Source organism: Corapipo altera, unplaced genomic scaffold (genome assembly GCF_003945725.1).
Source record: "Corapipo altera isolate COAL_440 unplaced genomic scaffold, ASM394572v1 61411, whole genome shotgun sequence".
NCBI lineage: Eukaryota > Metazoa > Chordata > Aves > Passeriformes > Pipridae > Corapipo > Corapipo altera.
This window is the reverse complement of record NW_020884875.1, coordinates 18,906,328-18,932,395: the sequence shown is the minus strand read 5'-3', so window position 1 is coordinate 18,932,395 and position 26,068 is coordinate 18,906,328. Positions and strand designations below refer to the sequence as shown.

Sequence of the window (26,068 nt, the reverse complement as noted above, 5' to 3'; positions counted from 1 at the left end):
TGGAGACTTCATTTTTGGTAGTTGGGGATTTAAGTAGGACAAGTGACAAATACAGAGTAGTAAATCAGTGTTGTTTCATGGTGATCTTAAACACTGGACAATACCAGCTGCCTCTGCAGCTTCTTTCTGGGTGCACCTAGATGGTACCCTGCTTGAATTACCATGTCCAAGAAAAGTTATCTTATGGAAAAGGCCTGAGCTCCACCATTTCCCTTGCAAGTCATGCTTTAGTTTAAAACTAAGATCCAAGAGTGTTTTGGAAGAGTAACTGTAGCCTTCTGTCTGTATGAGAAATTCTGAGGTTTTAGGTCCCAGGTAGACAAAAGCTCACTTGCTGTTCCTGAAGACTTGCTCCCTGACAGGTGTGGTGGTTAGGAACCCACCTCTGGGTGTAGCAGAGTCACTCCTTGGTGGGATTGATGCATACTCAGCAGTTTTAAGTCCTGCATGTGGGTGTGTACCACAAATCTGACAATCTTCTCTTACAGTCCTGGAAATCAAGGTGTTTGGTTGACTGGGGGATTTTTTTAAAAATCTAGCCTTGAACATCTTGGCTTTAATTTAAAGATTATGCAGAGGAGCTACTTTCTACCTTTATCTCCAGTTCTATCAGATACTTCTGTTTTTAAGCATCTACAGAAGGAGAAGTAATCCACTCAAATTTGTTGTTAATGTAGGCTCAGAGTTTGTTCTAACCAAATATGTATGCTGATTACTTCACAAAAATGTTTGTGGACACAGTCTCTTGGCAAAGCTTTTACAGCCTCTTTCGCAACAGTGAATGAGAGCAGTGATTACCTTCATGTTAAATTGTGTGTCTAAAACCACCTTTGCAATAAGGATAAATCTGGGCAAGAGAGTGAATTGCTGGAGACAAGGTGGAAATCTCCTGGTCTGAGCTGATTTTCCTATTATGACTAAGTATGCTCTCTTTTCAATCTAAGCCTTGTCTCCCTAGGAATAAATTGGCTTTTGTTTGTTTCGAAAGGCAGCTCACCATCAGGATTCTGTGTATATAGTCTCCCTCTGGAAAAAAAAAGCCTTTCTATTGTGGTTGCTAGAGGTGGAAGAAAAAAATATAACTGGACCTTTGTTTTAAGTGCAGATTTATGGAATATTAACATTTAATAGAAATAAGTCATTAACAGTTTACTGTTTGCTGTCATATATTGTTCTCTTCTTTCCACTTTAGAAGTCAGAGTCTCTTCAAAGCTTTTTAATTTGCCAGCAGCCAAACCATTCTGGTCAGCACTTCTCCCATTTCTTTTAATTGGTATGTGTGTCTTGGGCTGGTGGTGGTGAGTTATGATGTGTGAGGAGAGTGTGTCAAAGTCTGTGTGTGTCTGTGCTCATGTGTGGATTTGGGAATAGTACTGTGTAAGTGCTAACCCTTGGACTGCAGATATTTCCTTCCAGGAAAATTGTGATTACCAATGCACTTTCTTCTAATGGGAGTATACATCGATTCTATTAGCCTGGTATGTTTAAGTTTGGAGCACATTCCAGTTTGTGCTTCCAGGACAATCAAATCCTATTTGAAGTTGAAAAATGTTTGAGTCTGGGATACTGATGCTGTGTTTGTGGGGCTAGGATCACCTCATGAGGTATGAATACACTCTGGACTTCCTCGCTGCTAGAAGCTCTTTGTTTAGGCCCATGTGAAAGAACATTTATAGGATTGTTCCTTCTATATATAGGAACCATACTCAGTTTTACTTAGTTGATAGTTTGAACTCATACATGTGTTATTGACCCTCACACTTGAGCTTAAACCTTGGATCTCTTGGCCAAGCTACCGGATCTCTGATCAAACCCAAAAGTGGCAACCCTTAACTGGGTTGTTTTCCTTCTCAGTGTCAAGGAGAAGATGAAACAAGCAAAAATCTTGGGCAGCCAACAGCAAAGAGGCAGATATATATACTGACACCTGGAAGCCTGTATGCTTTTCTCTGTATTGAAAGGTGGCTGGAGCTGCCCTAGTGTGAACTTTCAATTCAAAAGTGCATTGCAATAATAGGAGAAGGATAAGTTAAATTGATAGGTAACAGAAGAGGGGAAGTGCTTGCCTATTTAGGCACAAATGGGTCTGGAGGTGGCTGCATGAGTGGTTTTTTGTTTGTTGGTTGGTTTTTTTCAATACAAAAGTGCTTATGCAGACAGCTGCTGATTTCAGCTTGGGCATTTAGCCTGGAAGCTTTGGGTGCTGAAACTTTGTGGGAGAGGCTATTTGTCTTTACTACCCAACCCCACTTAGACACCTTGAAGTCAGACTAGCCATGGAAGAAGTACCTAGATTGGTCCGTTAGTGTAGCTGCATTTCTACACATTAATAATTTTCAGTAGTAGCCACTAGATAGCACTAGAGAATCAAGGTAAATCTGAAACAGCATGGGTTGCAGAGCTTTAAAGGACATGAGTTTCTCCCTGCAAGTGTGTCTTTTCACAGGTTTTGCAGTCCTTTTGCAAACCATATACGTAATGCATGTAAGTGCTTTATTGCATATCTATAAACAGTTTTTTGTTGCAGTCCTGAGGAATATACACAGGTATGCATGGTGGTGTGCAGGGTAAGAAACTTGATTTCTCCTCTGAAAACTGTGTTCCTCAGTCTGATTTCAAATTAGTTTGTAGCTGATCACAAATTCTTCTGTTACTCATTAACAGGATCTTTATAGCCAAGTGTCACATCTTACTTTGATAACATGTCTTAAGAGTTTTTGACAAGGATCTAAAATTTGAAGTTCGACAGTCTTGCACTAATGTCCTCTAAATGCTTGTCTTGAAGGACAGACTCCTAATCAGCTCAGGGCATCTGGCTCTTGTAGCTTGCTTCTAAAGTACGTTAAAAAGACTGATATCAAAATATGCAACTGTACTGCAGCTTATTTGCTGTATACATTCTTCATCTTAGGTACAGGGACTTCAAAGGCCTCAGTCTTGGCTGTTGTTGATAGAAGCTCACAGGAATTCCCAGTGGAGTGGGCTGATGCATGTGTGAACTCTTACAGCCAGTGAGCTGTTTCTTGCAGAAATGACAACCTGTTATCAGGAGATTTCTGGGTTGTCTTTGAGGCTTGCTTACACTTACAGTACAGTCCAAATATCATTACCTATCAGCTTTCTATAAATTCACATTTTTTTGTCAGTATGTGAGAGGCACATGCTTAAACAAGAGATTTAACGGAACTGAAGGTTGATCTTCTGTTTCTCCACAATTTAAATGAGGATTTTCCAGCTCTCCTGTTGCCTCTCATGCCAACTGCAGCTTGGAAGGCTGGACTTTCTGGTGATAAGAGTCCATTATGCAAACATAGAGCTGAGTAAGGTTTGTCAATCACACTTCCAGGTTGCTTCAGGTATCCTTTATTAGCTGACAGCTATTTGCAGTTGTCAGGCCGCTGAAGTGGTTACCCACAGGACTACAAGGGGAGCTAGTGTTATAATGCAGCTAAAGCAAGATTAGCAACTGACACGGTGCCACAAATCCTTTTTGCCTTTTTTATTTATTGCATGTATAAAAGCATGCTAAGCATATGACTTCATTCTCAAATGCAGCAGATTTTGCAGCTTCTTTTGCTCCAAGTGCCAGTAGCAGGAAGGCTGCTTTTGTAAGTGCTATGAAAACAAGTTCCAGCAAAACTGATCTTTATCAGATCCAGTTGAAAAGGCTGCACACACTGAATAGTGAAACAGCCCTGTTAAATTTTAATCTGAGTTACATAAAACATTGTTCTTAAACTGGTACATATTGACATTGTTCTCACAACCCATTAACTTACAGCTGGAAAGTGAAAAGGCCAAAAGACACGTAAAACCTCTATGCGAGTCCGTCTGTCCATGTGTGTATAAGCAACTTCTAGGTAGGTTATGGTACAAATCACAGTAACCTTTCTGCAGCATCCTCCCTATTGCAGTGTTTTGTTTCTTCCTTGTGGGATGGGGGGACAGGCACTTGCAGACTAAGAATTACATAATTCAGTAGCTCTTTTGGTGGGAGAGTTCTTGTTTTGGGCACCTGCTGTCAATGCACTGAGAATCTTTCTCATGTAAATTTTAGAGTAGTAGTGAGACTGTGCCCAGAAGCCAGTGTGTGGCCTGAGCTGGGAAGATCCCTAAGTAAAAGCAAAAGATGCAACACATATACTTGGGTAAAAGACAACCTGCATTTAGCTTATTGCAGGTGGTAAAATTTAGTTGAATTGCCAAGATACAATTCTAGCCAGTTGTTTTTGAAAGTATGGGCTGTTGGGTGCTATTCTTTGTGAAGGAACTGGAGTTACCACAATAGGAGTAGCAAGTACAGACACACGTGCCTAGGTAAATCAAACTACCATTCCTGAGAGCTACAGGATTACAGCAATGCAGAGCAGGAAAAATGGGAAGACAAAACTGATACTTTAGTTCTTTTATTATTTTTTTCTGATAATATTTCTCATCTATAGTGAAACCTGAAGCAAGATTTTTTTTCCAAGTAACCTCTGACCTTTAATATACAGTTTAAAGTATTTACAAAGTTTTCTAATTAAATTTCTTTTAAAATTACATGGTGTTTTTGTAGGGAATTAAGAATAGTTTTTCTAGTGTTAGAAAGTCAAACTTTAGGGTACTTTAAGATCTAAGAGCAAGTAAGTTATAGAGTGCCAAATTAAGAGATCATTTACATACCTGTGATGCCTATTAATCTACATCAAAGACCTTTCATATTTACTCGTGTACCTCAGATGATAAAATGGCCTGAGGTATTTGGTTACCCCTTTGGTTTCTAAAGCTGTTTCATTAGCATTGGGTATGACTTAATTTGGATGCAGGACTGCTTCTCAAATTACCATGGGGAAATTTTTCCTTGTTGAACTTTTTGCATGAGAATTAACTCTTAATCAAAATCTCAGGAACACTGCTGTAGCTAAAAGTTTAGTCAAGCAGATTGCACTGGCCAGCTCCTGGGTGAAGTAGTAAGGCCAGGTGAGAATGATACACATGGAAGCACCTGAAACAACAGAATACAAAACAACTTTAAGGGTTGGAGGGCCAAAATTAATTTCCTTAACCTATTTGCTGCTGGATCTTTGGGAAGATAACAACGTCCTTGTTAATTGTATTTGATCCTCAACACAGCCTTACCTATGTCTTCAATGCAGTAAAGTCTCAGAATCATGGGTAATTCAGCCCTCATGTGTGAGAAAGGGTCAGAACAGGAGAGAAATAGGGACATGGTTCTCAATTTTTTACAAAAGCTGTGCATTTTATTAAATCTTGAATTAGGCTCAAGCCTTGGCCCAGGAAAGGTAACCACACAATAAAATTGTATGGTTTATTGAACAAAAACAATTGTCGAACCAACACTTTACACATTTTAATGATTAAACCCGACTTCCTCTCCACTGTTCATGTGGTCTTACACTTGCTTGCACCAAATTTGTGTGGGTAATTGTTTGCTTGTGTACACTGCCAAGCATTATTTAATTAAGAAAATGTGCTTGGCAGAGGGAGATGGAAGCTGGAAAAGACAGAATCCATGTCAACAACCCATGTGGTTCCCAAAAAAGCAGAAAGTGTGTGCAAGACAGATGGTAAAACACTGCATAAGCAGTGCTATGTGTGGTTGCTGACAACCCAGAAAATGAGCATGAGCAAAGGTATCTGACTGAAAACTTCAGTAGCTGCACATCACTATACTATCCTGTCTCAGGAAGCAGGAAGGCTTGGCATTGCCTTTCTGATGCTCTGAAGTCACTCTTCTAGTACTTACAGTACATGAGAGGTCAAGAAAATTTCAGCTCAAGAGAGGTCAAGAAAATTTCTGCCTAGGTGTTTCTGCAGATAACAAGGAGCTTGGGGAAATTGTGCTCTATCACTTACAAATCAGTGAGGACATCTGCTGGGCAATCTTCTATTTTCATTAAACAGCAGACTGTCTTCCACATATCTAACAAACACACCAGGGATTTAAACTGGTGCATTTTAATCCCTAAAACTCAGTTAAGATTAAGCAGACACACCACAAAAATAAAACAAAAGGAGGTGTCTTCTGCAAAGCTGAGTTACCCCAAAAAAACACCTGCAGGTTATGCTGTGGCATTAGGCAAGCAGCTTTCAGGTTCTGAAAGACAGGTAATAGTTACAGCTAAGCACGGTTCTAGAGAGACATAGTATCTGTATTATATGCTTTTTTGATAGTCTCCTAAGGTAGGCAATGTGGGAAAATAAATCTGAATTGCAGCTGGAATATCTTCCCTCTCTCTCTGTATAATTATTGTTTCCTTCCTTACTTTTCCCAAAGACCTATAATTACTACTTTAGCAGGTAAAATATGTAACTGGAGTTAAGACAATTATAGTAAGCAGCTGCCTTTGCTTTAGTGATCAAGTCAAGTAGGGCAGGTCTGATTCAGATTTGTAAAGCATAAATTTTCCTTGTAGCCAAACCAACTAAAAGTAACACACCCCTTATCATCTGCTCAATGAAAATTTCCAGCAGTTGTGCTGTAAACATACCCTGAAACTACTGTTATGGAAAAATAATTGATTAATGATTCAAATGCTTTAAGGGGTGATCAGTCCAATGGTGCCATCAGGGCTCCCTGGCCTTCAAGGGACCAGAGTAAATGCCTACTTTTCATCCAAGCGTGTATTTTTCAGCCAAAGTGTAGTTGTGATGTGAATCCAACTACACAGTTTGAGCCATTAAAGGGATAAACTCCTTTTCATTACCATGGATACATTTGCACATTATTAAAGCTATTCTCTATCTTTTCTTATTATGTAATTATTGCTTACTGCGTACAAATGTTGCATTTTAACACACTCTGATAAGTCAAAATTATAATGATGCTTGAAATCCTAGAATCTATATTATATATACTTTTTGCTTTAGGGAATGAAATGGACCAGATAATATCCTCTACTTGCCTGGTAATATGTGAGAGCCACTTGTTTCTGTTCAAAAGGAATTAAAACTCAGATTGGAGAAACAGGACTGGTCTAGCCCAAAAAGCTGGTGCACGATTGTCATCAGCAGGGATCCCATCCCATAGTGCTCCACATCACATGGTGCAGCAGAGCAAAGGCAGGTTAAATGCCAGTGTGCTGCTGGACTGTGTGGGGCTGGGTCAGGCACACCTCGAGAGATGAGAAGAAGTGTGAACTGCATCATGGGGTTGTCATGTTGCAGGATGGCTCATTGAGAGAGGAGCTGAGAGTAGAGGCTTTGGACTTCAAAGAGCTCCAAAAATGACTGCTGGTATTCTGGAAGTGGCCAGTGACCTGTAAGTAGAGTTAAAAAGAAAGCTGAGCTTAGTTGCAGATGATCTTAGTCCTCAGGCCCCACCCCCTCAAACACTGGAGGGACAACAAAATGCTTATCATGGACAAGGGATAACCTGCCATATGTTGTGGCTGACGTGCAGGAAGATGTTAGAAGAAGCGCATCCTTTCCACATGGTAGCAACCACTAGAGAATACATATGATAAAATTAGTTCAGTCAAAGGAACAAAGAAGCACCAAAACTGTTTTAGTCATAGAAACAATCACACTGTAGTGTTCCCCTGAGAGATTTCTTAGAGATATATATGTATGTATATATATATGTATATGTGTGTGCATATATATATTTAGAAACTTTTTTGTGTCAGGATTTTATTCAAAGTAGTGGTTTCTTAACTTAAAAGAGTCTGGCTCATAGGACTTTAAATATTTTGTTGTCTGAACATCCACTGAGATTAACAATTGTCTCTGTACAAAATAAGGAAAAAAACCCCACAAGTAGACTGTTTACAAACACTCCTCAGACAAATTAGCCATGTACACTAGTTAACTGAATTTTCTTAGATCTTACATGTCACCTCAATTAAGACTATGACATTTAGTCCTTCCAGGTTCAAAATCTTGAATGTTTTCTTCAGGGTAGGCATGTAGTACTTATCATCCAGTAAGGTGCTACTTCCCAGCACAATGAGGAAAAGGACTGACCCCCTGCTGTTTACCAATGGTACCACTGGAGCACTTAGCAGGGGAGCTACTAACTCACAATTGCCTTAATGACCAAGCATATGATGTCCTACTCTATGCAAAGCATAGAGGTTTCAACCTTTTCTGGCTGGCACCTTGTCGAGTGTGAGACTGCTTATGTTGCTCACTAATTGCATGGCTTCATTTAAAAGATAGAATTATGAAGCTATATAAATTGTTTAGTGGATTTAAAGTATATAAGCTACTGTGAGATACTCAGTGGAAGAAAGAGATGCAGTTTTCCCTCCTTAATAGTAAATTAATAGTAAGTAAGACAGGAAAGGCTCTAATTCCAGAGCCAATGTAATTCAATAAAAATGTTCAAGTGGGTCAATGTAGAATTTTGTAACAACATACTGGATCTGATAGAGACTTGACCAGGAGAGTTGTATTTGGTCTTGAAAATATCACAAGAGTAATGTTAAAATATTTAAGGAAAACTGAAGCATGTTTTAAAAATTTATGGTCATGTCTGGGTTTATCAAAGACTTTGGGTCAGCTGATGAAAAACTGAGATGATTTGGTTTTGATGTAGCTAGTATAGAAAATGGATCATAGTTATCACCTGAAAATTCCATTGTAGCTGTTCTTGAGCTTGAATCCTGTAGCCTTATGTTTCAGGCACAAATATGAGTGATGTGAAGAACTCCAGTCTTTCTATTTATCTGGAAATTTATCATATGTTACTCTTCGCTAATGTGGTCTAACTGTCAGCCCAAGGCCAAGCTCCAGTTTGTCAGGACCAGATGGTTGGGAGGGAGGTGGTAGGAAATGATTACCAGGACATCATCCAAATATGTCACCCAGAATTTCTTTCTGTTGGCTCACAGCCCTAGGCTTAAACTGGGAATATCTATGCAGAGATGCCCCAAACCTACCAAGGGCCTTCAGAAAGACTGAAAAATACCGCTTTTTCTAGATCTTTCAGCTCTGGTATTTGCCACAGCACCTTTTACTCTACACACCCTTGAATGGGAAGTCCCAGGCTCAGCAGGATAAACACTGACCACGCTGAGCCCAATTGCAACAATTCAGCTGGTTAAAAGGAAAGCAATATTTCACCTGGGAAGTCTATGCTTAGTGTCAAAAATGGTAGAACCTCAGCAAGAGGAAAATGAAACTTCTCTGACTGAGACATCCCAAAGAGAGAAAGTTGTGTCAGGATTGTTTCCATACCAACCCTGAAGATGTAATATGTAGAGCCAGGTAAGCAGCAGTCCTAAGAAAAGGTGCATTTCAAATTGCATGCGGTGGTGACTTGATTATGGTTTGCTGAGAACATTAACGATCTGTTTAATGCAGTATCTGTGATAGGTTAATAATTGAAACTCACAGGTACTACTGCAAGGACATGGTGTTCAGCCCTTTATTCATATCTGGATTTTGACCACTAGCAGGATCTTAACCAGTGAGTTTGATTAACTGTGTCCTGGTATCTCTTCTGTTACAAGGGTGATAATTAAATGTTCCAGGAAGCAGGGAAAAGATAAGTCAGTGAACTGATTGGGATAGCCCCATGAAATTTTGTTTCAAGTAAATAACAAAAAGTAAATCTTTTAAATTGGTTCTTGAAATAAAGATACAGTTTGGTTGGTCAGGATGGATTCATGGATATGCTTTTTGCAGAGCAGAATAACCAATGGTACTGTTTAATGAATTTCCCTATTAGGTTCCACATGGAGGAAAATTAGTGGGTGCTAAAATAATAGGTCATCTATGTCCAGCCCTGTAAAGATGATGAGTTTTTTTCTATTCAAGAAGTTATTTAATGCAGGAGGGAATCTTACAGACCACGTGTAAAAATATCTCAATCTTTGACCTTGTTGGAGGTTATATAACTTTTCCCAAGTAATTATTTTTCTGCATTGATGAAAACCTATTGAGCTGTTATTTAATGCCTAACTACTGCATTGTGCTTATGAAAAGGAGGTCACAAAAAGATTTTCTTTGCCTCTCACTCTCATAAAACAGAGTACAACTTTTTGTCCTGAGTCTGTTCTCCTTTTCTCAACTGAAGGTTTTAGAGCTTTGGAAGTTTCTAGCTTCAGCCCAGAGTAAAGAAGTTGCCTTCCTCCGAATCATGGAAAAATACACTTTCTGCAGCAAAACAGCGATAAAAAGGTACAGGTGGAACTGAGCTAATTAAACACAACTGTTCAATCTCATCTAAGGTGTTTTATCTGAGACATCTCCATTGGGGTGGAAGAGTGAATTCAGCCCAGTAAAATTACTTTTCTGGATTTACTTTGTCCAAGAATGTGTTGCTGTGCCCTGCACTGAAGAATCAGTAGGAATCAGGAAACTATTGATTCTTCCTACTCTTTTTTCTAAAGACAGGAATCATCCTGAATATTAACTTGTGAATGCATTTAACTGTTTCTAACTACATTTCAGAGCAGCAGTCCTGGCAGAGAAGGGAATCATGCCTCTGATTTCACAGGCCGTCTGCATATGCACTCCATCTGATGGTTTCAGTGCATATGATTTGAGCCTCTGTTTATGCAAGTCTTCCCAGTTAATACTAAAACAGCATAGTCATCACTAGCCAAAAAATAGCAGCTTGCACCTGGGGTCATGTTGAATGCTAGGAACATTTTCTACATGATACTGGGTTTAGGTTGTCATTTATGCCCAAGCTGCTTTCCTGGTATAGATTTATTTAAGAAGAGAACAGACTTTTACAGTCTGATTTCCCAGTAATTTCAAGAGTAATGAGATGCCTAAATAAAATCCTGAGATTGTGGAAATTTGTCTCCAGCTTCACTGAGCTCTACATGTTTAGGTTTACACTGATATGCCTTGTTGCATTCATTGCTCTTAAATCTAAACTGTAGCAGGTGATGAATTTTCTTCTCTCCTCTTGGCTTACATAAGTTTCTTGTGAGTCTTATTATGGAAAAGAACACAAAATGCATGAAAAAGCATAATGGAGGCCTAAAAAAATAATAAATCAGAAATCAGGAAGTTGAGAGGGACAAATGAATCAGTAGGAAAAAACTAGAGCCACTCCTACCTCTCATCATTTCAACTATGTGTTATTCTTACAGATTTAAAGTCTCTGAAACAACTAATTTGAATTTTTAACGTAGTCTTCATTGTCAAGTAAGGTAAATAATAACATTTTATTATGCAAAAAATGTTGCCATTTTACTGTTCCTAAAACTTGAATTCAAGCATTGGGATCATCCTCCTGTCTCTGCAAGAATATTTTACAGGTCATCCTGTAAAGTTGACAGTTTCTGTCAACTCATATTCTCTTAACAAGGGATTCTTCTTTTGCTCCCAAGACTTTGACTTCCCCTAAGCTAGTGGAAGAAAATTGTGACACTCATAAGAAAAGTGATCTTTGTTCCAGGGAGAGGTGCCTGCTCCAAATGAGAAGCCCTGGGTCGCAGCAGTAACCCTTGCTGTTGAGATGGGATGCCTTAGCAGATAAGGATCCAGCTTGGATCACACCCAGCTACACAACCCTTTCTCAGAGAAGTGTGAGCACTAAGAGGGTTTGAAGGTGAGCAGAAAGAAAGTCTGCAGATAAAAATGATAAGATTACAAACAGAGGGAGCATGGTTGTAACAAAACCATCAGGTGTGAAAGAATCCAAGAGGAAAAACACCTACATGAGAATTTCAAAGTTTGAAGAAAGAAAGCAGAGACCTTAATCTAAGGACTGGCTGATGTCACTAAGTCACCAGTAGGAGCTGTGAATGGAGCTGGTGGCAGAGGGCATATCGGCAGCAGAGGAGCTGACCTGGTGACCTCCAGCCAGTGGCTCTTCTTACCCAGTTCACTGATGCTTTCATCAACAGCAAAGACTATTTAAGTGACTTATCACGGTGGCAAGAAGACCTGAATCTTTTTGTGTGATTGTAGAGACATCTGGTTCATATTTTTTACTTGTACTTGTCTTGCCTGAAGTCTTTTCATATGGATAAAGGGTCCAACTGGATTCCCCCAGAAGGTTATTTAAAATGTAATTAAAAGATTATGTAAAATGGAAGGTTGAGTTTGGCTTTATAAGTAATAATTACTTATTTGCAAAATTTTACTGGATGTGAACGTGCCGAATGCCTGAACTGAAAACTGAGTGACTGCTGAAAACACATTGCTTGAAGCAAGATGGTAAAACGTGCCTCCAGGATGGAAATAACAGCAGACAAAGTGGGTCAGCAAAAATATGCTAGGAGTTGTTATCTCTGACTATCTTAATAGCCATATTTCTGTAATCAAATGGCAAACACTGCCCTTTTTACATGAAAATTGCTCTATAGAAATAGATGCCTCCCCTTTTTTTTTTTTCTGTTTTCTACAATTATTTTTACTTTGGTTATTTAGTTCTTCAGATTTATTTCCTTCTCTCCTTCTTGTTAGCACTTCCTCAATTATTAACTAAACCTTCCCCAGCTTCATGTATTTAAAACAGCTGGTGTGACTTTAACAGTACTTCATTATGGTTTTGAAACCTGGTGATTTACTGCTGCTTGATTTTTTTCCATCACTTAATTTGTAACAGTTGTCTAATGGTGCATTTATGGTATCTGTGGCAAACAAATTACATTTACAAACTCAGGAGTTCGAAATGTTACACTAAAGGGGGTTTCATGCTTGGATTTAATGAGTAGGAAGTCATAGATGAATTCTGGTATGGTGCTTTTCAGAATTCAGCGTGACCTATTCATAATGCTGTGTGTCTAACCTTTTTTCCTTCGTTCCTACAGGCTGAGGAAGAAGAAAACAGGAACTACTGGTCTTGGGTTTAGATTCTAAAAGTTAAAGAGCAACTCAGTAAGATACCTTTTAATTTGGACCCACAGTCTATTCACTTAAATGTGCAGCTCCAGCACATTCAGTCTTACCTGGAAAGGCCTGGCCATTCGGAGAAGCTGTACCCCACCAATTTGGGCAAACGCAGTGTTGATTGATATGGTGTGACACTAAACACAGTTCCAATGATGGCTGTGACTCAGATGTATTGTCTTCAGTTGCACACTTACACTCTTGAGGCATGACCTCTGTAACTAATATGTGACAGATGGGAGTACTTCTCAGAAAGTGTCCCCCTAGGCCCTTGCACAGACATGGCAGGGAGCAGGGAGCAGGGAGGTATTTAGTGCTAAAGCCCTGCTAAAATTCTCAAAAGCGACTTTCTACTGGGTGACCATTTCAGCGGCAATGCTTTTCTTCAGGACCTGTGGCATTGTCCTACATCCTGCATTATGCAATGGTTGTTGAAGATAATTACTTGTGGTAGTTATTCTTTTAGTGTAAGTTGCACACACTTTCTCAAGCAAGCAACATGGTTTGCCTTTTATGTTTGTATTATTGGGCTCGTAATCCATTTCAAAATTCTATTACATGAACTTGCTTTTTCCTTTCCTGTCATCAATGAGAGTCATTTGTAGAATCAATAGTAAATACTCCCCAACCTTCAATTCAATATCAGACTGCAGCTCAGCTTCGGCAGACATTTTTGGGTAATGAAAAGCAGATAAATATTTATTTGTGTCTGTTTCATAACATTTCTATGTATGTCCATATACATCTATGCATTTGCCTTGCTCTGAACTAATTATTTTTGTTGTGTTTGATTCTTAAAGAAACGAATTACATTTAAGAAAAATGACATGGATGTGTTCTATAGGGTTGTTGGGTTTTTGTTGTTTTGGTTTTGTCTTTTTTGTCTTTGTTTTGGTTTTTGTTTGTTTGTTGGTTTGTTTGGGGGTTTGTTTTGCGGGGGTGGGGGAGGGTGTTTGTTTTGTTTTCAGGAATAAAAGATTCTCATTTGCCTTTAAATTTTCTGGTAACTTGTTTCCATTAAGAAATTGTCTTCCTTCTTTGACTCAGTCACATATTACAGGTCAGAGCAAGAAAAGGCTTTTCTCTTCTTCTAGTAGGGCCAACAAAGTTCATGCTGGGATATGCCAGTTCATAAGTATTCAGAATTTGATGGAGGTAGTTTTTCCATGTTTTACTCCCAGATGGCTTGATTATCTGTGTAACATGGTTGTATCTGCATATGAATATGCACATGTAATACACATGTAAGACAGTACTGTTCTAGGAATGGAATTTATTTCCTGCAGGTACTGCACTTGGTGGATTTTGAAAGGAACTGAGTGCCAAAGCCAACAGAGAGGAAAAGACATTTTTCACACAAAACAAGCATTTTTTAAAGAATCAAGCATGTTGGTGGTGACTGTTGTACTTCAGCTTAAGGTCACCACATAAATTATATGTGAAAATTACTTATGAAAGGTTATGGACACCTGTTTGTACTATGAAATATTAATTTCAATTTAGCTTTTTCTAACTGCATGTGTTATTCCCTTCTCAAAGTTATTTTAGGATATTCCTTGAGTCTAAACATACTAATAATGCTCCACTATCTTGTTTTGCAACTGATTGAAGCAAAGATCTTGTTATCCTTCTCATTAAAGCCATGCCAATGATCCCACTTGAGAGCATCAGTTAAACTTTCAGAAAGTTCATGGGACATTGATTTGTCATTCTATATCAATTACCTTTCATGCTGAGGTTACAGACAGAACACCATCGATTTGTTTATTTAAAATGAAGTTGTAATGCACAATGCATTCCTGTTCACTTGTTTTTTTCATTTTTGTTGAATATTTTCTGCTGAATCCTGTGCATCAAATTGCCCATTTTTTAAAAATTTGCTCAAATATAAAAATGGTAGTGACCAAATTAATTGAAATACAAACTGATGATAAAAAATCTGGTAGAGTATATTACAGCATAGGCATAAACAAATAGATCTTCCTAAATATAAATTACTGTAGCTGTATTGACTAGACCATCTATTCCGGTATACCCCAGCAACATTATTATTTTTTTAAATATATATATGCTCTTAGAAGAAATGTTAAAAATCTGAAGTTCAAAATACACTAGTAAATTAGAAACAACAAAGATGTGTTGTAAATCCATAGTAGAAAGCTGTCAGTGCACATTACAGACATTATGTATTTGAGCTGTGGCATTCTTACTCTTTCTATTTGCTGGGAATTTCTCTTACAGCACCTTTTAATCAGTAGGGTGTATAAGATGCCTGCACACTGACGTAAGTATTCCCCCCATCCTACAGCCCTCCCCTGCCCTCCCATCCATCCCACCCCACAAAATGAAAAGATATTGCAATGAAAATGTTTGGGTGGACAAAGTCTGTGATTCAACATATTTTCCTAATCTGTGTTCTGGGTTGTTCTGTTGAGAAGATGATACTCAAGACTCTGGATTCAGGGTGATGTTTCCCCTTATTAGGTCAAATACAGCAGTGACTCATTCCAGAATATGCAATATTTCTGTGAGGCTTTGCACCATGGAAGAAATATATGCCACAGGTACTTTGAACATCTCATAACTCACTGTGTTCTGCAGCAGTTTTGGGTTTCCACATGTTGCCCATAGCATTTGAGAGCCAGATTCAAAGCTGAAGGCAGAAAAGGAATTAATTTCAAACTACTTTCTCTTCTGGTCTTTGCTGCATCTGGTAGATGTATGTTATTAGTTCATGGCCATGGAGTGATCTGATACCCAGCTGATGAGAGCTTATTTGTTATTCTTCTTCTAATTTCACACAGATGATTTGAGCAAATGTGGTACCAGAATTCAGGGCTCAGATGAAAATCTATCTTCTCATGAAAGAGAGTTCTTTTTTTTACCAATACTGATATGAAGTATACTGCTTCTTTGCCCTGCTATTTGGCTTGCTGCTAATCTTATGCTTGAAGGATGTATTCATATTCTCCTTGCTAGTGAATTATAGTGATATGAATCAGGTGTTGCTAATTCTGGCAAGCTATAAAGGTTTGGCTTTCCAACTGTGAGAATCCTTCTTTATGGTAACTGGGAAAGACTTGAACCTTCTTGACTTGAACTGGAATTGTAGTTCACCGAAAGTCTTTTAAGCTATTTTTCTCCTCAATTTCTAAGTTATTAGAACTCATCATTTGTCATTCATCAACTCATGATTAATTAATAAAATTGCATAAGAATTACCAGACTGCACCATGATACAGATCATGGCATGGCTGATCATTTTACATGGTATTCCAAACAAATACTCTTCTCCAACATTAGATGTAGTGGTGATGTTGTTGTCAGTAATGATGCTCTGTGATTTATCACTACCCACTGATGACAGTGAATGGACGCTTTCTGAAGAATTCCTACAAATGACTTCAGGAGTTGTTGACAGATGCTGCTTTTGATGAGAAACAGAAGGAATAGGTAAGAAATAACAAGTACCTTGTGTTTGTCCTACATCTGATGATGATACCCTCCAAAAATTTAAAGATTCCTGACAAAATGCTACATAACTGTGTTCATATTATATACTCATGCTTAATAACTTAGGTACCATAAAATATATTTAAAACTAAAAAGAAAGAAATTGATGGGAAAAAAGTTCTCACTGTTCCCACAAATGGAGTACAAAATAAGGCTTTCTTCAGTGTAAGGAAAGAGACAAGCTGTTGCATAAATTCCACCAGGGGTGACCATGGTGCACATTTTTTATTGGAACTTGTAAAAACTGTGCCATAGGGGCATTTGATCTGTGATGGCTGGCTTTTGTGCCTTAACTGTTCAGCATTAATTGTTTGTATTTGGTTTGGGAAGGGTGCTGAATATTTGCAGGACTGTGAAAATGGGTTATGAAATAGCTGGTATGGAACATCCTACCAGCACTACTTAATATGGAGTGATATTTTTGGGTTTTTTCTATTTCATTTCTTTTCTTTGTGCCAGCTGTCTAGCTATTGTTTCCTTAGTGTGTTTATCTGGGCAAATCCAGACTGGAGTTTCCATGGTTATGTCATTAAGAATCTAATCCAGCACACCTTGTATGTGTGAGTAATGCTTATATGTATTAATGGGCTTGCTGGAAACACTGTTACTCGTGTTACTCATGTGAACAAATCTTGAAAAAGCAAATATAGACTTACTGTGGTGAAACTGCAGATGTAGGTATAAACTCACCAAGAGACCAGATTTGCCACTTATGGTAAACTATGAGGTGGTGGGAGGAGGGAGAAATGATGTGGATGCCCTGTCACTATCCATCAGTTCTTAAAACTGATTGTGACCATCTTCCTCTACCATCTTCAAGATAAATTTTTATTTTTATTGGACAATTTTACTGAAAGGGGCTCCATAAATGTCATTAATTGGGAGTGACAATTCCATGGTAAGAGCAGTAACATGATCCTGAATCATCTCCAGAGAAACTCTCCATTTTGACTGTACCAAAAGACTTTCTAGTCCTTGGCCTGGAAGTATTTGACTCTTTTTTGCTCTGTCCAGCCAGCATCCATCTACTGGGTATAGATGTGATGTGTTTATCTGAAACAGATGAATAGTTTCTCCCTTGTTAGATTGAAGAGAATTGGATACCTAGCTTGTTCAGATTGCTACTAATTTGGAAGATTTGCTCTATTTGCTAGTATATGGGATTGCTGGCTAGGAAAGGACATGCATGAAAGCATCCTTTGATGAGGAACCTGCCTGACTTGTTCTTGGCAGTGGAGACAGCCTGTGTGAAAACTTACTACCCAGCCAGTAGCTCCTGGGAAGACACTCCCCACAGTCTCCCAGAAGAGCGGGGACACAGCCTCCACACTTAGCACCAGGAGCTCAGTCTCTCTGCAGGGTTCTGTCTTTCTCTCGCCCAGAATCCAGAGACAATGACGCAGTCCCTTAGGCTTCTGTTTTAAAGCACAAAAACCTTTGTGTAGAAGCTTATGGAAGAATGAAGAAATCTTTGAGCCAAGAGCTGAGATCACAATGTGTATTCAAAACAACAACAGAAAATGGCTGTCTCTAGGGGCAATGGTGCCTTAAATATAGTCTTGGGCAGTGTAGTGTGGGAATCTGTTAGAATCATCTTTTGGCTACAAATGTGGAGAAACGTCTAAATGTCTTAATGGTTGGACATTATTCTATTAATGTTGATTTTAGGCAGCTACTAATTGGTAACAAACACACAGAGGAATGAAATAGACATGTTGTGAAAGCCGACACCACTTTGAGAGAGTATTTACCAGAATACTGCTGTGCTCTAGACTTAATTGTCAGTAAAAACAGAATTTGTAAATCCCTTCTCTTATTGTAGTTTTATGCAATGACCTGTTTCATTTAGTTAGTCCCTGCTGGGTCTGCACTTGTGTCACCTGTCAGGTGTCACAAGCCAAGGCAGTGCTACAGGCCTGGGACAGAATGTCCTGAGAGATGCTCAGCAGAAAGGGACTTGTGGGTACTGTTTGACAGCTGGCTGGCTATGTGCCCAGGTGGTCAAGAAGGCCAAAGTATCCTGTCCACTATAAAAAACAGGGTGGCCAACAGGACCAAGGAAGTGATTGTCTTCCTGTACTCATCACTGGGGAGGCTGAACCTCAAATCCTGTGTCCAGTTCTGGGCCCCTCACTACAAGAAGGACATTGAGCTGCTGGAGCAAGTCCAGAGAAGTGCAACAAAGGGTCTGGAGCGCATGTCCTGTGGTGAGTGCCTGAGGCAACTGGGGTTCTGTAGTCTGGAGAAGATGACCTTATTGATCCCTACAACTACATGAAAGAAGGTTGTAGCTAGAAAGGGGGTGGTCTCTTTTGCCATGTTTCAAGTGAAAGGGTGAAAGGAAATGGCCTAAAGTTGTACCAGGGAAGGTTCAGGTTAGATATTAGAATATTTTTTTTACTGAAAGAGTTGTTAGGTATTGGAATAAGTTGCCTAGGGAGGTGATGGATTCACCATCTCTTGAAGTGTTCAGGAGGCATCTGGATGTGGCACTTAGGAATATGTTTTCAGGGTGATTATGGTGGTGTTGGGTTGATGGTTGGACTCAATGACCTTGAAGGTCTTCCAACCTTGATGATTCTGTGCTTATATGTACTAACACTTCTCTCACCTCCTGTGTTCCTCTGCTCCTGAGTTCTGCTTTCTGTGACAGCCTTGTCCTTGCAAACAAATTTAGGTCCTGTTACGGTAAGGGGATATCAAATCACAGAGAAGATTGAGAACAACATCACAAAAAATCCTTCATGGATCTTATACTGTGATCTCAGAGATTCTCTGAAATCATCCTGTAAGGGGCTTGTCATTGTGGACGTGGACATAGTCAAGGCTCTGTCTTAGTTTCCTTCCAAAATGGGTTGTTATGCTATGCTTTCCTAGATCAGAATGTCTCCCAAGACCTTCACTTGTTAAGATGCAACTCTCTGTGTGGTCTGTTTGAGTAGTTTTATGTAGTTTTAGTAGTTTTATCTCTGTATGATGCATGTATACACCTTTCAAAAATTCATTGAATGTATTGTATGAAGGAGAAATCTGTCATTTTCATTCTTGGTTTCAAGAGTACAGGATGTTGTTAATGGGAAACACTGTAGAGGGGAGTTAATATCCATGTGGAGTGAGGCAGTATAGACTCTCCCACTCCCAGTACTCTGCACAGAATACAGGAAAGGAGCACCTGCTGGATTTTGGTGTTTCCCAGGAGATGCTAGTGGCAGCAACTGACTTCTATGGAAAAATGCACTGGAAGATGTACACAATATATCAGTAGCATAACTTGCCAGACCCTTTTTTTAAGATGCCTGTTAGATGAAGTATGCTTTTAAAGTTGCCTGGCCTGAATTCAATATGTACTAGCATAAGCATGAGTCATTCAAAGTTCTTAATGTGAGTAAATGAAAGGGTAAAATAAGCTGGCAGATTTTTGTACAAAATAAAAATATATAAAAGCAGACATTAGGAAGACTTTCAAATCAAAGGGGAAAAATTATGTCAAGCAGAAGATAATTCATTGGAAGGCAAGATTGTCTGTGTGAGTTCACAACCTATTTAATTTAGTTAGTCCCTGCTTATACATACTAATCTTATTAATTAATTAAATTTATTAATTCCTTTAGGCAATACAGACCAAGTAAGGATTATGAAAGACTGTCAGAGTTTGTGTCACTTTCTTAGTTTAGAGTGTGTGGTGAAGGGGAATGAGTGAAATATACATGTGGGACCATCAAGGCTGCCTGAATGTTAGGGCAGATGCAAGTTTTGAGTAGAAAGCTCAGTAATTTTTTTTCAATACAACTATGTCTGAAAATGGTCACAATAGCTTAACAATGCTTAAAATTTTGCCTGGATGGACCTTTGAGTGGTGGACCTACTTTGCTCCACTGTATCTCTTATTCCACTATATCTTTCCCTCCTGCCCTTCTTATTTCCACGGAGTATAAATTTATGAAAGTACTTGGATCTTAGTGATCCAGGTCTAGTTAAGATCATTATATTAAAAGAAACTTTTGGATAATCATCTGAAAATATTCTTAAGTTGATATATATATGTATATATATACACACATACCTATCTATGTATTTATATCTGTAGATAGATAGACATATCACCTGCAACAGAAAATGCAGTCTCATGTGTCATTTAAATACAACATAAAATGTTTGTGAGACAGGAGTAGATTCAAAACTAATTCCATGGAAAATAATGCAGGAAATCTAGATTTTTGCTTTCCTGTGTATTATATTGCAGTAGCAGTTGCTTATAAATTTATTTGATAGCTATAAAACTTGTGACTAATTCTGACTTGATAATTTTATAAAAAAATTTAAATAAAACTGAAGGTAGGTGAGAGGTACTGCAGAAAAATTTAGCAGCTCTTTTTAGCACAAATATGGCTTGATGAAAACAGGAAGCATTTTCAGAATAGGTTGTGCACAGGAAAATAGAATGTTGAGAGATGACAAGGAGGACATAGATTGGACTGAAAAATAACAGTAGCATAAGAACAGTGGTACACGGGCTTGGTGAAAAAATGGGGTAAAGATAAATGTTTGGTTTGAATATCTCACATGAGTTTGTTTGGTTTATTTTTGTTTTTATTTTTTTCATTCTCTTTGGAGTCCACTTTAACTTTTGCAGATTTACTATAGAAAGCTGAGAAGTATTCAAAAAAATGACCTGTTGTTACACAAATGGAAAACTTCACTTGTAAGCATTGACAAAGAAAACTTCCAAGGAAAGTATAGTTATACTTTCATTATACTGTGCTCTTATGACAGGCTTTATGAATTGTACATTGGGTGACTTGTCACTGGAACCCATGTTTTGAGGAACAGAACCAAAATGAAAAATCAGGAGCAGAGCACGGGAGGGATGATTAAGTAACATGAATGAAAGACAAACCAGATAACTTTTTAAAATTATTTGTGAGGTCCTGACCAGTTTGCTGATAGAATCCATTTAATCGGTGACAATGTCTATGAGATAAACACAACACAGTTTTGTAGGTAGGGACTGTGAGCAATTTAATCAACTCTAACTATTTCCTTTTCTCTCATACCAGGAAAAATTATGGCATACTTGACATATAAAAGAAAGGTGTATTTTTTTTTGGGTATTTATATACTCCTTCTTAGATCTTAGACTAGATAGTTTTCTTAGTAGCAAAAACTATTTAGAGTCCCATCTCTGACTTTCGTATTATGAGTGCTGGAACAAATACTTTAAAACAGCAGTGGTCTCTTGAATCTATAGGACTTTAGGAGAGCTACTTTTAAGTCTTTTTGTTAGATCAGTGTTGGGGATAGTTTACATAGTTTGTCTCCGTGCAAATACAGTGAACACACTCGGGGCTTCAAGAGACAAAATTCTTTACTGTATTTTGGTCATGGAGTGATGATCTGGGGAAGAAGACATATGTATAGGTCAAGTAAGGATCCAAATGGATGAAGTGGTTGAAATGCGCTGCATCTGCCCACAGGCGAAAGAATGGGGGGCAAGATCCCCAGAAAATGGCAAACAGAAAACTGCTGGTGCATGCTGGCTGTTGAGATGCATTCTGCTAGGCCCTGACCAGCTACACTTACTGACAGTCCATGCTGCCTGTTCTGCCACCAGATCAATGGTATGCCCCTCTCTCTTGTTTTGTTTTGTTTGGGTTTTTTTTTAGTGGACCTGGTACTAGCACTCCATCCCACTCATTTTGTTGGGTCTGTCTGGCACCATAATCTGCTCTGAGTTGAGAGACCAGAACCCTTGAATTTTTTCCTATTCGTTTTTATAGCTCACTTCTATCTTTCCATAATTTTTTTAAGATGTCTGCTAGATGAAGTATGCTTTTAAAGTTGCCTGGCCTGAATTCTAGAAATATTTGGAAAGGATTACAAGATACTAAAATGTGTCTATAACTTAGAACATGCTAAAGATTGTATTTAAATTTATGAGGTTTTAAATTTTTAAAGTGCTGTTTTTTGGTAGTGTTTTTTTGTATTACTGCTAAGAAACAGGTAATTCAGTGAATGTATTAGTAGGAAGATCTGCTGCCTCACATTTTTTAAGTAGCAACTGACCATGAAACTTTAGAACAGCAATATTACAGAGATGAGAGAAAAGAGGAATGAGCAACTTTCAGGTTTTTATGATGTAGTTTCAGGAAAGTTCACATATACACCTACTTCCTGAATAGCCTTACATTTTATGTGCATTTTCTTCACATTAATTGTGCAATATATACCTTATTGTGCATTTTTCTTCTTAAACTCTGATAATAGAAGGAGCTTCTTTTGCTTTTGAAAAATTAAATAGCATATGGAGGAATATGAAGACCTATGAAAACCTGAAATGGCTTAATTAGAGCCTTTTTTGCTGAATGGAATAACCTTGTTAGCATGAATCCTAAACTTTTTATGTTCATTAAGTTAGAGATAAAGGTTTAGCAAACAAATGTTACTTGTTAGTCATATTCTCTCTATTGTAAGTTGTCTAGTTTGTTCCAGTTTTATTTTTTGAGCCAGAATGATTTACATATTTTTTCTGTTTAAATCAAACTTTCTTTAAGTTAATGTTAAGGGTAAGTGAAGCCTAGTTATTCTTAAAATAATGTCTGTAATGACATCTGTGCAAGAGTAAGGCAAGCATGCCATGATAAATCTTCTGAAAGTGCAGAAACAAATATAAATTAATAAAAATAAAGTCAAATTGAAATAGTTTGCATGCAGTAAAATGACAAGATTTAATTTTAGTGTGACTTAATTGGGCTAAATGATAACAGATAATGTGACTAGTATTTAAAAAAAACCCATCAGATACTCACTGCAAATTCTCTGCCAGTCAGACAGGTAGTAAGGCATACAGTGAGAATTTGACTTAAATGCTGTCTTTGTCATAAGGTGGATTTATTTCAAACTAGGACAAAATGAAGTCACTGATATTAAAATTGTTAAAAAAGATTTAAAAAAAAAATTAACCAAATAAATAGAGAAGAGAGGGGAAACTGATTTCCCAGAGATATTTACACTAGGTGAATCATTTTGACTGCAAGGCAAAGTGCTTCAGGACTCCACCTTAGCTTCCTTTTCCTTGCTATTACATGCCAAAATCCAAACTAATTCTCAGTTGTGCACAGATTTCATTCCCTAGCTACCCGGAGCTGTTGACTGTGACTGTAAGACACTGAGGCTGCTGGCTGCAGTAATTTGTTTGTTGTGTGGCCACAGTGAGCAGTAGCTGCTCAGGCTCCCATCTCACTCAGAACACCCCAGCTGATAAGACAGCTGCCAAATAACCTCCTGTGTACTTTGGACAGAAAGAAATCTCAGTCTGAAATTGTTTCTCAGTGCCTCTTTTTTGTTTGTCTTGTCACTACAGCAACAGCAAGTTGTATTTTTATGGTTCTGTTATATATATATATATATCCTTTTCCTGCTGACGACCTCGATGTTGTAAAGTTTTGGTTGCAGACTGATATAATGGAACACAATGCCCTGCTTCATTGAAAGTGAAATATTTTCTTGACAGTAAAATGCAATAATTTTATGTGGGTTAAGGTAAAAAAAAAGCTCTCTATGGGAGAGAAAAGGAGAATGGAGAAATGTGTTTGGATTTGCATCTCAAGTCTGCTGAATTTATCTCAGACACAACATTCTTAAAGATATCTCTTGTCAGGAATTAAAAAATAATCAGGTTTTTTAAATATTTTAAGCAGAGTGAATAGCTAGTCTTCAACTTATTTCTTTTCTGAAATATCAGATTGTGTTTTCAGAAATGATATTTTACTGCTAACAAGTTTAGAAGTTTCTCACTAGCCAGTTTACCGGTTTACTTTGTCAGGTGGAGAGTTGTGGTGGTATATCCCTCACTGATTGATAAAAACTCTATTATGACAGATCTATGGAAATGAGAACCCTGTTTAACTAGAGCCCTGCTCTGTATGAAAGCCTGGATGATAAAAAGGCTTCCTTTTCAGCTACTGTAATGAGCATCTTTATTTTCACATAAAACACAAACATGAAACTGAAATAAACTGACAGAAGAATGAGCATTTAAGTGCCATACTACAGACTGTGGAATCAAAGCAAAAAAGAAATTGGGTAGATGAACTAAACTAAATTAATAATATCAAGGATTTCTGCAGGATGCAGTCAAAAACTTTGTATGTGAAATAAACACTTAAAATCAATACAAAGGATACCATCCTGGATACCATGGGGGCATCTCATTTCTTCTGGCCTTCCGTGACAATAATCTGTTGTGTGGGTGAAGAACTATGAGGGAAAATCGCTCCAGCTGGAAGTGAGGGGGCTGCACAAAGGGTAAGCCTGTTTTAATACTGGTGTTTCAGTTGCACTATTGTATGAAGCACAATACTGCTTTGCACAGGGAAATATGGTGAAAATCTCAAAACTTACTGCCACATTAGTCTGAATCAGATTCTCTCCTAATATGTGCACATTGATTTCTGTGACTGACAACAGCAACCCCTTATTTTCTTCCTTTGCACAGGCATGCAAATTGTATGGTGATGGGCAGGATATAGTCAGGGTATTTAGCACCAGTTTCTAGTGTATCAGTACAGCAGCCCTGAAACATATCTGCAGTTTCATGTGAAAACCATACAAATAAATAAGACACAGTCAGTAGCCCCTGTTGTGGAAGGTTTGGCCTGTATATTACAAGCAATTTCACTCCTGTTAAACAGAGAGTGCATGTCACACATTAGCTGGTTTAGTCTATAATTTAATTCCTGTAACAGAACCAAGCCAACAAAAATACACTGCTGGTGCTGGAAATTAAGAAGAAGCTATTCAAGCGACCAGTGTCTAATGCTGATGCAGCTGCTGCTGAGTGAAGGCCTGATCTTGGTGGTTTAAGTTAATACATTTGTAATTGCAGATTTGTTAACAGGCTAACTACAGTGCTACTGCCAATGTGTAATGGCTAAACATGGAGCTATTGTTAGCTGTTATTTCACACTTTGTTGTAGCAGCTGTTTCCAAATAGACAAATAGATTAAGACTAAATGTTGTGCTCAGTCTTGTGACTTATGGACATTTTTTATATGTTTTTGTGGAACTTAGACAAAATTATTTCAAGGTCATCATGGCTTCATGAACTACTTTTTTTTTTAAAAAAAAAACAAACAACAAAAACAGATGGGGTTTTGAGGTAGATAATGAGGTCTACAGAGTGGGCTGTAAAGTACTGTTGCCCTTTTCCAGAAAACCTCTTGACACAAAAAGAGCAGAACAACTTCTGCTGAGCTTACCTTTCTGTTCAGAGCATTGACACACTGTAAGCACTGCACCATAACAATCCTACGGGAATATCTTCCCTTTCTGCAGAAGAATAGAGTACAAAAAGCAGCTCCGCAGTTTGGAGTGGTTTAATGCCATGGATGCTAGACAGTTGGGTGTTGTGCAAGAGAACAATGTAGGAATGCTGTGGTGAAACAGACTGAACACGCAGTGGCTTCTGCCCTTCAGGTTAAAGACATTTCTCCAGGGAAAGTTCACCGGGGTTTAATTCCCACTTGTGAGCATGGGCAATCTGTATGAAAATCTTCCTATGAATGGGACTAATTTCCATGCCAAATGAAGGCAGAATTATTAGCATGTGGTTAATAACTTTTGCCTTTTTATAAATGCTAATGTTGATTTATTGGGAGAAGAAGAATGGCAGAAGAGCATCCTTTACCTTGTTTTTCCAATAGATTTCCCCTGACTAAATCCTGGTATTTAATAAGAATACAATGTATTTTCCAGA

The 26,068-nt window shown here is 38.2% G+C and overlaps 1 long non-coding RNA gene across 1 annotated transcript; it reads left to right on the top strand.

Annotated features, from left to right (window-relative positions):
• Positions 1 to 3,756: 3,756 nt before the first annotated feature.
• Positions 3,757 to 13,587, top strand: LOC113943437. Its single transcript, XR_003526321.1, has 3 exons — positions 3,757 to 3,860; positions 11,363 to 11,515; positions 12,723 to 13,587. It is a non-coding gene; the product is annotated as an uncharacterized LOC113943437 (long non-coding RNA).
• Positions 13,588 to 26,068: the final 12,481 nt, after the last annotated feature.